At 31.1% G+C, this 14,725-nt stretch overlaps 2 pseudogenes; both read right to left on the bottom strand.

Annotated features, from left to right (window-relative positions):
• LOC104748501 lies at nt 3,751-4,287 on the bottom strand (annotated as a pseudogene).
• Nucleotides 5,437-7,040, bottom strand: LOC104748500 (annotated as a pseudogene).

The following is a 14,725-nucleotide window of genomic DNA, read 5'->3' as shown; positions in this document are numbered from 1 at the left end:
ACTCAGTAAGGCAATCTTCCCATCTAATGGGCTATACACACAAGCAATAGAGACATCTTAACCATCAACCAACAATCAACAATCAACAATAACAAACCAGGACTCTGCATCGACCGACACCAGATGGGGATGCATCGACCGACACAAGGTTGCATCGACCGATGCTAGATGCAATTGCATCGATCGACACTCGCACTGCATCGACCGACGCATGCTCGACATAACACGAAAACCCTAGGTTTTACGCGCCATCCTCGCACTTGCATCGACCGGCGCACAAAGTGCATCAACCGATGCAATGCCGAGCATCGTGTTCTCCCGAAGCTTCTCGCCGGATCTTCATTCCTGCAACCACAAAACTCGATCCCAAGCCACAAGAAAGCTTCCTAACATCCCAAATAACAGTCTAACAAGCCTAACAACACATAATAAGCAACTCATAGAGATCTCTAGCTTAGATAAGCCATGGTCATGAACTTACCTTTGCCAAGACGATTTTGAACCTTAAACAAGCAAAAAAAACGCTCCTAGGAAGCTCTTACAGAGATTCCAGCTACAGATCTCTACAGAAACAGCCTCAAATCACCCAAAATCCTCAAGAACACTCAAGAACCTTTTCTCTCTTTTGTTTTCTCTCAAAAACGGCCAAACTTGTCGAAAGAGACAAAACTCAAGTTTAAGGGGGAGGTATTGGTTTAGGATTTAGAAAGAATTTTAATGACTTTAAAAGTTATGTAAAATATGTTGTTATTCAATCAAGACTTTTTAAATCTCTTTAAAAATTTGGTGTTATTGGTTGTGGATTTATAAAAAGTTATCTAAAATCTTGATAAATCTAGTGTTATTGGATTAAGAGTCTTATAAAGTCATGAAAAGTTTTATGTTATTCAATTAAAACAAAAGAATCTTGGATTGTTAATGAATTCAAATTTTGTGTTATTGGTTTAGGATTTTATATCATTTCCTTCATAACAAAAGTCATGAAAACTCTTTCATCAAATAGAAAGATTTTGAAAGATTTTATGAAAGAGTTTACAAGATTAGGAAACACAAATCAGCAAGATTTAAAATAACTTCCTAAACAATCTCTTATAGAATCCTTCATTTTTACTTTCTCATTTTCTATGATTTTAAAAGTCAGCAAGATTTTTAAAAATACAAAGTCATTAAAATTCTTTCTAAATCCTAAACCAATACCTCCCCCTAAGAGTTTTCCTAAACCCAAAACGCAGCGTTTAACTTACAACTCGACCGAGCAAACCGAACCTGCATCGAAAGATGCACCCCTAAACCGGGAAATCGGTTCGCAGATGTTACAACCACACAATGTGCAAAGCTCACTGGCTTTCTTGAGAGACCAAACTTTCTTTTAAGAAAGTCATCTGAAGGTTGCTCTCGTTTTTCATTTTTTTCATCTCTATCTTTTGACGACCTTTGTTACTTCTCACCATTTTCTCAAAAGCTTTGGATTAACAAGAGACGAAATTGATGCTTAAGAGTAACAACGTTCTTTTATATATACAGGCGTGTATTACACATGGAATCATTTATCATTATAAGCCATTCTAAGTACTATTTTTCTTACCAACCCATATTTTTATCAAAATTGAATTTTTTCATTTGAGGAATATTTCATACATATCTATAAAATTTCTCAAAGATAATAAAATTCATGGTAGTTCATTGTATTAGTTTGACAAATGTATGCATCAACTCCCCCTATAGAGACACAATAAATTATTTATGAGCTGTTTTATAAAGATCTATTCTATATATTGGGGGGAAAGTTATTCATTTTATTAATTAGAGCTATTTTGGGTCTCTTGTTACAGCTAATACAAGTAATATATACAGAAAATAATATATTTTCCAGACATTACAAGAATCGCCACATCATAACCTACATAAAATATACAGTTGTAATTTTCATAATAATATAAAAATAGAGATTAAATTAAAAATGTTTAAACTTTACCAAAAGAAAATAAATGAAAAATGCTTAATTAATTAAATTCAAATAAAAATGGACTGTATGAAAATTAAAATTTCATAAGTTTTGAGTTATGGGCCCAAAATTTTCAAGATATATATGTACAATTTACTAGAGTTAATGTTAGTGAATTATGTTTGTTAGAATCAACATTTATAAGATATAAATAAAACTATTATACTCAAGTATTGTAGATTTTTCTCACTATCTTTGTTCTTAAATCAACGAAGAATACAAGAAGCAGACATACTGAATGTAAAGAAAAAATAAAATCAACTCTCACAACACAAAAACAATCATAATAACCATAGCCAAAATAACTCAAAATATTGATTAGGATGATTTCAATATCACAGCTTGTAACACCCGCGAATCAAATTTGGTGATTTGGGGGTGGGTGTCGGTCGACACCATGGGAGTGTCGATCGATACCAGCTTTTCTGGTTTGACCAGATTAATTTTATTCCACGATTTTGGGTTGGTTTGGGTTAATTGGGTTGCCTAAACCGGATATATAAGGGGAGAATTGACGCAAGTCGAGGGTTTCGTGTCTTGATCGCTGTTGAATGAGAAAAAAAGATAAAAAGGAGAGAAAGTGTTTGAGAGTGTTCTTGTGAGATTTTGGCTTGTTCTTGGTGGTTTTTGGTGAGATCTGTTGCTGTGGAAGGGGAGGTTGTTGCTGGGAACGAAGGAGAAGCTTCTTGAGGAGTTGTTTCTACCGTTTTTCAATCAAATCTCCTGCAAAAGAGGTGAGTGCATGACCATGGCTGATCTAAGCCTGAGAATTCTTTGTTTTGCTTGTATTGTTCTTGTTTGTGGTGTTTCCTTGTATGTTTGTGGTTGGGATGTGGTTCCCATGTGTTCCCAGGGCTTTTGGAGGAGTTTCGGACGATTTGGTGGATTTGGGAAGCGGTTCTTTGACTTTCGGCTTCATGCAAATCGTGTTGTAGAGGCTGTGTCGATCGATACCAAGTAGGTGTCGGTCGACACCAAGTGAGGAGTGTCGATCGACACTTAGGTAGTGTCAGTCGACACCAATCTGTTCAGCATCGGTTGATGTTCGTTTTCCCTGGTTTGTTTGTGTTTCGTTGCTAATTGTTAAACACTGGTTCTCAGTTGCTTGTGTGTATAGCCTAGTAGATGAGAGGATTGCCTCACTAAGTATTTATGATAATACTTACGCATCTCAATTGTTGTTTGTGGTGTGCAGGTATGTGACGTGGAATCATGGCGATGAGGAGGAGGATGATCTAGGGTCTCGTTTGTGTGTTGTTGGTTATATTGTTTATGTGGGAACCTTGGATAGAGTTATGCTAGGTTGTTGGATAGGATGGTTAGGAGTGTTATTGTATTGATGATGTATTAGTTTTGTATTATTGGTATGTTTCCGCTATGCTTAATGGTTATTGCTGGTTTAATGATGAGATGTGGTTTGGGTTGGTTAATAAAGTAGTATGGGATGATTAATTATGTATTGTATTTATTATTAAAAAAAAATGGGTCGGGTTGTTTCACAGCTGCTCTTCTAGCTTAAGACTCTAGTAGCCCTTGTTGAAGTTGTAACTTGACATGTAGTTCATGTTGTATCCCGAAACAATAACTCCATCATTGTTGTATCCAAAAAATGGTGTCTAGTTAGGAAAATCCATGACTGGATTATAGCTGAATGTATTCATTCTTTAATCAAACAGATCAAAGCCGCCAACATCAACATTACGACCACCACCAAAGACAGAACTTGAAGAGCATATATCAGATAGTCAGTTTTTATTCATGTCGAGTTCTTTCACATCTTTTTCATACCAGCTTTTTCCTCTTTTTTCTTTGGATTGTCTCACCATGTCTAGTGTCATTCTAATATGTTTTGCCTTCTCTTGTCTGGCCAACACCTGCATTAATGAGATTCAATCATTATATAGTTTATGCATATGAACATTTTAGATAATAAAATATAATTATGTTTTACCTGATTGAGCATCTTGTTCAGATATTGGATATATCTATCCGAACGAGATTCAACAAGTTGTAGATTGTAGTTTGGTTGGTGGAGAATGAGAGAATTGTGGTTAAAGTTTAGAAAACGATAGATTAGTTCTCTAACACCAGGATAACCAAAAGAAAACACTTTCCAACCGGTAGAGAGCACAATCACCAAAATCTCTGCACCACACAATGTGCAAAGCTCACTGGCTTTCTTAGGAGATCAAACTTTCTTTTAAGAAAGTCATTTGAAGGTTGCTCTCGTTTTTCATTTTTTTCATCTCTATCTTTTGATGACCTTTGTTACTTCTCACCATTTTCTCAAAAGCTTTGGATTAACAAGAGAAAAAATTGATGCTTAAGTGTAACAACTTTCTTTTATATATACAGGCGTGTATTACACATGGAATCATTTATCATTATAAACCAATCTAAGTACTATTTTTCCTACCAACCCTTATTTTTATCAAAATTAAAATTTTTTTTATTTGAGGAATATTTCATACTTATCTATAAAATTTCTCAAAGCTAAAAAAAATTCATGGTAGTTCATTATATTAGTTTGACAAATGTATGCATCAACTCCCCCTATAGAGACACAATAAATTATTTATGAGCTGTTTTATAAAGATCTATTCTATATATTGGGGAAAAGTTATTCATTTTATTAATTAGAGCTATTTTAGGTCTTTTGTTACAGCTAATACAAGTAATATATACAGAAAAAATAATATATTTTCCAGACATTACAAGAATCGCCACATCATAATCTAGATAAAATATATAGTTGTAATTTTCATAATAATAGAAAAATAGAGATTAAATTAAAAATGCTTAAACTTTACCAAAAAAATAAACGAAAATGTTTAATTAATTACATTCAAATAAAAATGGACTATATGAAATTTAAAATTTCATAAGTTTTGAGTTATGGGCCCAAAATTTTCAAGATATATATGTACAATTTACTAGAGTTAATGTTCCTAATGATAGTGAATTATGTTTGTGAAAATCAACAATTATAAGATATAAATAGAACTATTTATACTCAAGTATTGTAGATTTTTCTCACTATCTTTGTTCTTAAATCAACGAAGAATACAAGAAGCAAACATACTGAATGTAAAAGAAAAATAAAATCAACTCTCACAAAACAAAAACAATCCTACTAACCATAGCCAAAATAACTCAAAATATTGATTAGGATGATTTCAATATCACAGCTGCTCTTCTAGCTTCAGACTTTAGTAACCCTCGTTGAAGTTGTAACTTGACATGTAGTTCATGTTGTATCCCGGAACGATAACTCCATCATTTTTCTATCCAAAAAATGATGTCTAGTTAGGAAAATCCATGACGGGATTATAGCTGAATGTATTCATTCTTTGATCAAACAGATCAATGCCGCCAACATCAACATTACGACCACCACCAAAGACAGAACTTGAAGAGCACATATCAGATAGTCAGTTTTTATTCAGGTCGAGTTCTTTCACATCTTTTTCATACCAGCATTTTCCTCTTTGTTCTCTGGATTGTCTCACCATTTCCTGTGTCATTCTATTATGTTTTGCCTTCTCCTGTCTGGCCAGCACCTGCATTAATGAGATTCAATCATTATATAGTTTATGCATATGAACATTTTAGATAATAAAATATAATTATGTTTTACCTGATTGAGCATCTTGTTGAGATATTGGATATATCTATCTGAACAAGATTCAGCAAGCTGTAGATTGTAGTTTGGTTGGTGGAGAATGAGAGAATTGTGGTTAAAGTTTAGAAAACGATGGATTAGTTCTCTAACACCAGGATGACCAAAAGAAAACACTTTCCAACCGGTAGAGAGCACAATCACCAAAATCTCTGCACCACACAATGTGTAAAGCTCACTAGCTTTCTTTTAAGAAAGTCATTTGAAAGTTGCTCTCGTTTTTCATTTTTTTCGTCTCTATCCTTTGACGACCTTTGTTATTTCTCACCATTTTCTCAAAAGCTTTGGATTAACAAGAGACCAAATTGATGCTTAAGAGTAACAACTTTCTTTTATACAGGCGTGTATTACACATGAAATCATTTATCATTATAAGCCATTCTAAGTACTATTTTCTTGCCAACCCTTAATTTTATCAAAATTGATTTTTTTCATTTGAGGAATATTTCATACTTATCTATAAAATTTCTCAAAGCTCAAAAAAATTCATGGTAGTTCATTGTATTAGTTTATTGTATTAGTTTGACAAATGTATGCATCAACTCCCCCTATAGAGACACAATAAATTATTTATGAGCTGTTTTATAAAGATATATTGTATATATTGGGGGAAAAGTTATTCATTTTATTAATTAGAGCTATTTTTGGTCTTTTGTTACAGCTAATACAAGTAATATATACAGAAAATAATATATTTTCCAGACATTACAAGCATCGCCACATCATAATCTAGATAAAATATACAGTTGTAATTTTCATAATAATATAAAAATAGATATTAAATTAAAAATGCTTAAAAATTACCAAAAAAATAAATGAAAAATGCTTAATTGAACATGCATCGACCGATGCACCAACTGCATCGACCGATGCACCAACTGCATCGATCGATGCAACTCCCAAACCGGGATTCCGGTTCACGGATGTTACATCCTGTCTGGCCAACACTTGCATTAATGAGATTTGATCATTATATAGTTTATGCATATGATTATTTCAGATAATAAAATATAATTATGTTTTACCTGATTGAGCATCTTGTTGAGATATTGGATATATCTATCTGGACGAGATTCAGCATGCTGTACATTGTAGTTTGGTTGGTGGAGAATAAGAGAATTGTGGTTAAAGTTTAGAAAACGATGGACTAGTTCTCTAACACCATGATGACCAAAAGAATACACTTTCCAACCGGTAGAGAACACAATCATCAAAATCTCTGCACCACACAATGTGCAAAGCTCACTGGCTTTCTTGAGAGACCAAACTTTCTTTTAAGAAAGTCATTTGATGGTTGCTCTCGTTTTTCATTTTTGTCATCTCTATCTTTTGACGACTTTGGTTACTTCTCACCATTTTCTCAAAAGTTTTTGATTAACAAGAGACAAAATTGATGCTTAAGAGTAACAACGTTCTTTTATATATACAGGCGTGTATTACACATGGAATCATTTATCATTATAAGCCATTCTAAGTACTATTTTCCTACCAACCCTTCTTTTTATCAAAATTGAATTTTTTCATTTGAGGAATATTTCATACTTATCTATAAAATTTCTCAAAGATAAAAAAATTCATTGTAGTTTATTGTATTAGTTTGACAAATGTATGCATCAACTCCCCCTATAGAGACACGATAAATTATTTATGAGCTGTTTTGTAAAGATCTATTCTATATATTGGGGGAAAAGTTATTCATTTTATTAATTAGAGCTATTTTTGGTCTTTTATTATAGCTAATACAAGTAATATATACAAAAAAAATAATATATTTTCCAGACATTACAACCATCGCCACATCATAATCTAGATAAAATATACAGTTGTAATTTTCATAATAATATAAAAATAGAGATTAAATTAAAAATGCTTAAACTTTACCAAAAAAATAAATGAAAAATGCTTAATTAATTAAACTCAAATAAAAATGGACTATATGAAATTTAAAATTTCATAAGTTTTGAGTTATGGGCCCAAAATTTTCAAGATATATATGTACAATTTACTAGAGTTAATGTTCCTAATGATAGTGAATTATGTTTGTGAAAATAAACATTTATAAGATATAAATAGAACTATTTATACTCAAGTTTTGTAGATTTTTCTCACTATCTATGTTCTTAAATCAACAAAGAATACAAGAAGCAAACATACTGAATGTAAAAGAAAAATAAAATCAACTCTCACAAAACAAAAACAATCCTACTAACCATAGCCAAAATAACTCAAAATATTGATTAGGATGATTTCTATATCACAGCTGCTCTTCTAGCTTCAAACTCTAGTAACCCTCGTTGAAGTTGTAACTTGACATGTAGTTCATGTTGTATCCCGGAATGATAACTCCATCATTTTTGTATCCAAAAAATGATGTCTAGTTAGGAAAATCCATGACAGGATTATAGCTGAATGTATTCATTCTTTGATCAAACAGATCAATGCTGCCAACATCAACATTACGACCACCACCAAAGACAGAACTTGAAGAGCACATAACAGATCATCAGGTTTTATTCAGGTCGAGTTCTTTCACATCTTTTTCATACCAGCTTTTTCCTCTTTGTTCTCTGGATTGTCTCACCATGTCCATTGTCATTCTATTATATTTTGCCTTCTCCTGTCTGACCAACACCTGCATTAATGAGATTTGATCAATATACAGTTTATGCATATGAACATTTCAGATAATAAAATATAATTATGTTTTACCTAATTGAGCATCTTGTTGAGATATTGGATATATCTATCCGACGAGATTCAGCAAGCTGTAAATTGTAGTTTGGTTGGTGGAGAATGAGAGAATTGTGGTTAAAGTTTAGAAAACGATGGATTAGTTCTCTAACACCAGGATGACCAAAAGAAAACACTTTCCAACCGGTAGAGAACACAATCATCAAAACCTCTTCACCACACAATGTGCAAAGCTCACTGGCTTTCTTGAGAGACCAAACTTTCTTTTAAGAAAGTCATTTGAAGATTGCTCTCCTTTTTCATTTTTTTCATCTCTATCTTTTGACGACCTTTGTTACTTCTCACCATTTTCTCAAAAGCTTTGGATTAACAAGAGACAAAAATTGATGCTTAAGAGTAACAACGTTCTTTTATATATACAGGCGTGTATTACACATGGAATCATTTATCATTATAAGCTATTCTAAGTACTATTTTCCTACCAACCCTTATTTTTATCAAAATTGAATTTTTTCATTTGAGGAATATTTCATACTTATCTATAAAATTTCTCAAAGATAAAAAAATTCATTGTAGTTCATTGTATTAGTTTGACAAATGTATGCATCAACTCCCCCTATAGAGACACAATAAATTATTTATGAGCTGTTTTGTAAAGATCTATTCTATATATTGGGGGAAAAGTTATTCATTTTATTAATTAGAGCTATTTTTGGTCTTTTATTACAGCTAATACAAGTAATATATACAGAAAAATAATATATTTTCCAGACATTACAACCATCGCCACATCATAATCTAGATAAAATATACAGTTGTAATTTTTATAATAATATAAAAATAGAGATTAAATTAAAAATGCTTAAACTTTACCAAAAAAATAAAGGAAAAATGCTTAATTAATTAAACTCAAAGAAAAATGGACTATATGAAATTTAAAATTTTATAAGTTTTGAGTTATGGGCCGAAAATTTTCAAGATATAGATGTACAATTTACTAGAGTTAATGTTCCTAATGATAGTGAATTATGTTTGTCAAAATCAACATTTATAAGATATAAATAAAACTATTTATACTCAAGTATTGTAGATTCTTCTCACTATCTTTGTTCTTAAATCAACGAAGAATACAAGAAGCAAACATACTGAATGTAAATGAAAAATAAAATCAACTCTCACAACACAAAAACAATCCTAATAACCATAGCCAAAATAACTCAAAATATTGATTAGGATGATTTCAATATTACAGCTGCTCTTCTAGCTTCAGACTATAGTAATCCTCGTTGAAGTTGTAACTTGACATGTAGTTCATGTTGTATCCCAGAACGATAACTCCATCATTGTTGTATCCAAAAAATGGTGTCTAGTTAGGAAAATCCATGACTAGATTATAGCTGAATGTATTCATTCTTTGATCAAACAGATCAATGCTGCCAACATCAACATTACGACCACCACCAAAGACAGAACTTGAAGAGCACATATCAGATAATCAGTTTTTATTCAGGTCGAGTTCTTTCACATCTTTTTCATACCAGCTTTTTCCTCTTTGTTCTCTGGATTGTCTCACCATGTCCATTGTCATTCTATTATATTTTGCCTTCTCCTGTCTGGCCAACACCTGCATTAATGAGATTTGATCATTATATAGTTTATGCATATGAACATTTCAGATAATAAAATATAATTATGTTTTACCTAATTGAGCATCTTGTTGAGATATTGGATATATCTATCCAGACGAGATTCAGCAAGCTGTAAATTGTAGTTTGGTTGGTGGAGAATGAGAGAATTTTGGTTAAAGTTTAGAAAACGATGGATTAGTTCTCTAACACCAGGATGACCAAAAGAAAACACTTTCCAACCGGTAGAGAACACAATCATCAAAATCTCTTCACCACACAATGTGCAAAGCTCACTGGCTTTCTTGAGAGACCAAACTTTCTTTTAAGAAAGTCATTTGAAGGTTGCTCTCCTTTTTTCATTTTTTTCATCTCTATCTTTTGACGACCTTTGTTACTTCTCACCATTTTCTCAAAAGCTTTGGATTAACAAGAGACAAAAATTGATGCTTAAGAGTAACAACGTTCTTTTATATATACAGGCGTGTATTACACATGTAATCATTTATCATTATAAGCCATTCTAAGTACTATTTTCCTACCAACCCTTATTTTTATCATAATTGAATTTTTTCATTTGAGGAATATTTCATACTTATCTATAAAATTTCTCAAAGATAAAAAAATTCATTGTAGTTCATTGTATTAGTTTGACAAATGTATGCATCAACTCCCCCTATAGAGACACAATAAATTATTTATGAGCTGTTTTGTAAAGATCTATTCTATATATTGGGGGAAAAGTTATTCATTTTATTAATTAGAGCTATTTTTGGTCTTTTATTACAGCTAATACAAGTAATATATACAGAAAAATAATATATTTTCCAGACATTTCAACCATCGCCACATCATAATCTAGATAAAATATACAGTTGTAATTTTTATAATAATATAAAAATAGAGATTAAATTAAAAATGCTTAAACTTTACCAAAAAAATAAAGGAAAAATGCTTAATTAATTAAACTCAAAGAAAAATGGACTATATGAAATTTAAAATTTTATAAGTTTTGAGTTATGGGCCGAAAATTTTCAAGATATAGATGTACAATTTACTAGAGTTAATGTTCCTAATGATAGTGAATTATGTTTGTCAAAATCAACATTTATAAGCTATAAATAAAACTATTTATACTCAAGTATTGTAGATTCTTCTCACTATCTTTGTTTTTAAATCAACGAAGAATACAAGAAGCAAACATACTGAATGTAAATGAAAAATAAAATCAACTCTCACAACACAACAACAATCCTAATAACCATAGCCAAAATAACTCAAAATAGTGATTAGGATGATTTCAATATTACAGCTGCTCTTCTAGCTTCAGACTATAGTAATCCTCGTTGAAGTTGTAACTTGACATGTAGTTCATGTAGTATCCCAGAACGATAACTCCATCATTGTTGTATCCAAAAAATGGTGTCTAGTTAGGAAAATCCATGACTAGATTATAGCTGAATGTATTCATTCTTTGATCAAACAGATCAATGCTGCCAACATCAACATTACGACCACCACCAAAGACAGAACTTGAAGAGCACATATCAGATAATCAGTTTTTATTCAGGTCGAGTTCTTTCACATCTTTTTCATACCAGCTTTTTCCTCTTTGTTCTCTGGATTGTCTCACCATGTCCATTGTCATTCTATTATATTTTGCCTTCTCCTGTCTGGCCAACACCTGCATTAATGAGATTTGATCATTATATAGTTTATGCATATGAACATTTCAGATAATAAAATATAATTATGTTTTACCTAATTGAGCATCTTGTTGAGATATTGGATATATCTATCCAGACGAGATTCAGCAAGCTGTAAATTGTAGTTTGGTTGGTGGAGAATGAGAGAATTTTGGTTAAAGTTTAGAAAACGATGGATTAGTTCTCTAACACCAGGATGACCAAAAGAAAACACTTTCCAACCGGTAGAGAACACAATCATCAAAATCTCTTCACCACACAATGTGCAAAGCTCACTGGCTTTCTTGAGAGACCAAACTTTCTTTTAAGAAAGTCATTTGAAGGTTGCTCTCCTTTTTCATTTTTTTCATCTCTATCTTTTGACGACCTTTGTTACTTCTCACCATTTTCTCAAAAGCTTTGGATTAACAAGAGACAAAAATTGATGCTTAAGAGTAACAACGTTCTTTTATATATACAGGCGTGTATTACACATGGAATCATTTATCATTATAAGCCATTCTAAGTACTATTTTCCTACCAACCCTTATTTTTATCAAAATTGAATTTTTTCATTTGAGGAATATTTCATACTTATCTATAAAATTTCTCAAAGATAAAAAAATTCATTGTAGTTCATTGTATTAGTTTGACAAATGTATGCATCAACTCCCCCTATAGAGACACAATAAATTATTTATGAGCTGTTTTGTAAAGATCTATTCTATATATTGGGGGAAAAGTTATTCATTTTATTAATTAGAGCTATTTTTGGTCTTTTATTACAGCTAATACAAGTAATATATACAGAAAAATAATATATTTTCCAGACATTACAACCATCGCCACATCATAATCTAGATAAAATATACAGTTGTAATTTTTATAATAATATAAAAATAGAGATTAAATTAAAAATGCTTAAACTTTACCAAAAAAATAAAGGAAAAATGCTTAATTAATTAAACTCAAAGAAAAATGGACTATATGAAATTTAAAATTTTATAAGTTTTGAGTTATGGGCCGAAAATTTTCAAGATATAGATGTACAATTTACTAGAGTTAATGTTCCTAATGATAGTGAATTATGTTTGTCAAAATCAACATTTATAAGATATAAATAAAACTATTTATACTTAAGTATTGTAGATTCTTCTCACTATCTTTGTTCTTAAATCAACGAAGAATACAAGAAGCAAACATACTGAATGTAAATGAAAAATAAAATCAACTCTCACAACACAAAAACAATCCTAATAACCATAGCCAAAATAACTCAAAATATTGATTAGGATGATTTCAATATTACAGCTGCTCTTCTAGCTTCAGACTATAGTAATCCTCGTTGAAGTTGTAACTTGACATGTAGTTCATGTTGTATCCCAGAACGATAACTCCATCATTGTTGTATCCAAAAAATGGTGTCTAGTTAGGAAAATCCATGACTAGATTATAGCTGAATGTATTCATTCTTTGATCAAACAGATCAATGCTGCCAACATCAACATTACGACCACCACCAAAGACAGAACTTGAAAAGAACATATCAGATAATCAGTTTTTATTCAGGTCGAGTTCTTTCACATCTTTTTCATACCAGCTTTTTCCTCTTTGTTCTCTGAATTGTCTCACCATGTCTATTGTCATTCTATTATATTTTGCCTTCTCCTGTCTGGCCAACACCTGCATTAATGAGATTTGATCATTATATAGTTTATGCATATGAACATTTCAGATAATAAAATATAATTATGTTTTACCTAATTGAGCATCTTGTTGAGATATTGGATATATCTATCCAGACGAGATTCAACAAGCTGTAAATTGTAGTTTGGTTGGTGGAGAATGAGAGAATTGTGGTTAAAGTTTAGAAAACGATGGATTAGTTCTCTAACACCAGGATGACCAAAAGAAAACACTTTCCAACCGGTAGAGAACACAATCATCAAAATCTCTTCACCACACAATGTGCAAAGCTCACTGGCTTTCTTGAGAGACCAAACTTTCTTTTAAGAAAGTCATTTGAAGGTTGCTCTCCTTTTTTCATTTTTTTCATCTCTATCTTTTGACGACCTTTGTTACTTCTCACCATTTTCTCAAAAGCTTTGGATTAACAAGAGACAAAAATTGATGCTTAAGAGTAACAACGTTCTTTTATATATACAGGCGTGTATTACACATGTAATCATTTATCATTATAAGCCATTCTAAGTACTATTTTCCTACCAACCCTTATTTTTATCAAAATTGAATTTTTTCATTTGAGGAATATTTCATACTTATCTATAAAATTTCTCAAAGATAAAAAAAATTCATTGTAGTTCATTGTATTAGTTTGACAAATGTATGCATCAACTCCCCCTATAGAGACACAATAAATTATTTATGAGCTGTTTTGTAAAGATCTATTCTATATATTGGGGGAAAAGTTATTCATTTTATTAATTAGAGCTATTTTTGGTCTTTTATTACAGCTAATACAAGTAATATATACAGAAAAATAATATATTTTCCAGACATTTCAACCATCGCCACATCATAATCTAGATAAAATATACAGTTGTAATTTTTATAATAATATAAAAATAGAGATTAAATTAAAAATGCTTAAACTTTACCAAAAAAATAAAGGAAAAATGCTTAATTAATTAAACTCAAAGAAAAATGGACTATATGAAATTTAAAATTTTATAAGTTTTGAGTTATGGGCCGAAAATTTTCAAGATATAGATGTACAATTTACTAGAGTTAATGTTCCTAATGATAGTGAATTATGTTTGTCAAAATCAACATTTATAAGATATAAATAAAACTATTTATACTCAAGTATTGTAGATTCTTCTCACTATCTTTGTTCTTAAATCAACGAAGAATACAAGAAGCAAACATACTGAATGTAAATGAAAAATAAAATCAACTCTCACAACACAAAAACAATCCTAATAACCATAGCCAAAATAACTCAAAATATTGATTAGGATGATTTCAATATTACAGCTGCTCTTCTAGCTTCAGACTATAGTAATCCTCGTTGAAGTTG

This window comes from Camelina sativa, chromosome 15 (genome assembly GCF_000633955.1).
Source record: "Camelina sativa cultivar DH55 chromosome 15, Cs, whole genome shotgun sequence".
NCBI classification, from domain to species: domain Eukaryota; kingdom Viridiplantae; phylum Streptophyta; class Magnoliopsida; order Brassicales; family Brassicaceae; genus Camelina; species Camelina sativa.
This window is presented reverse-complemented; position numbering and strand designations above follow the sequence as displayed.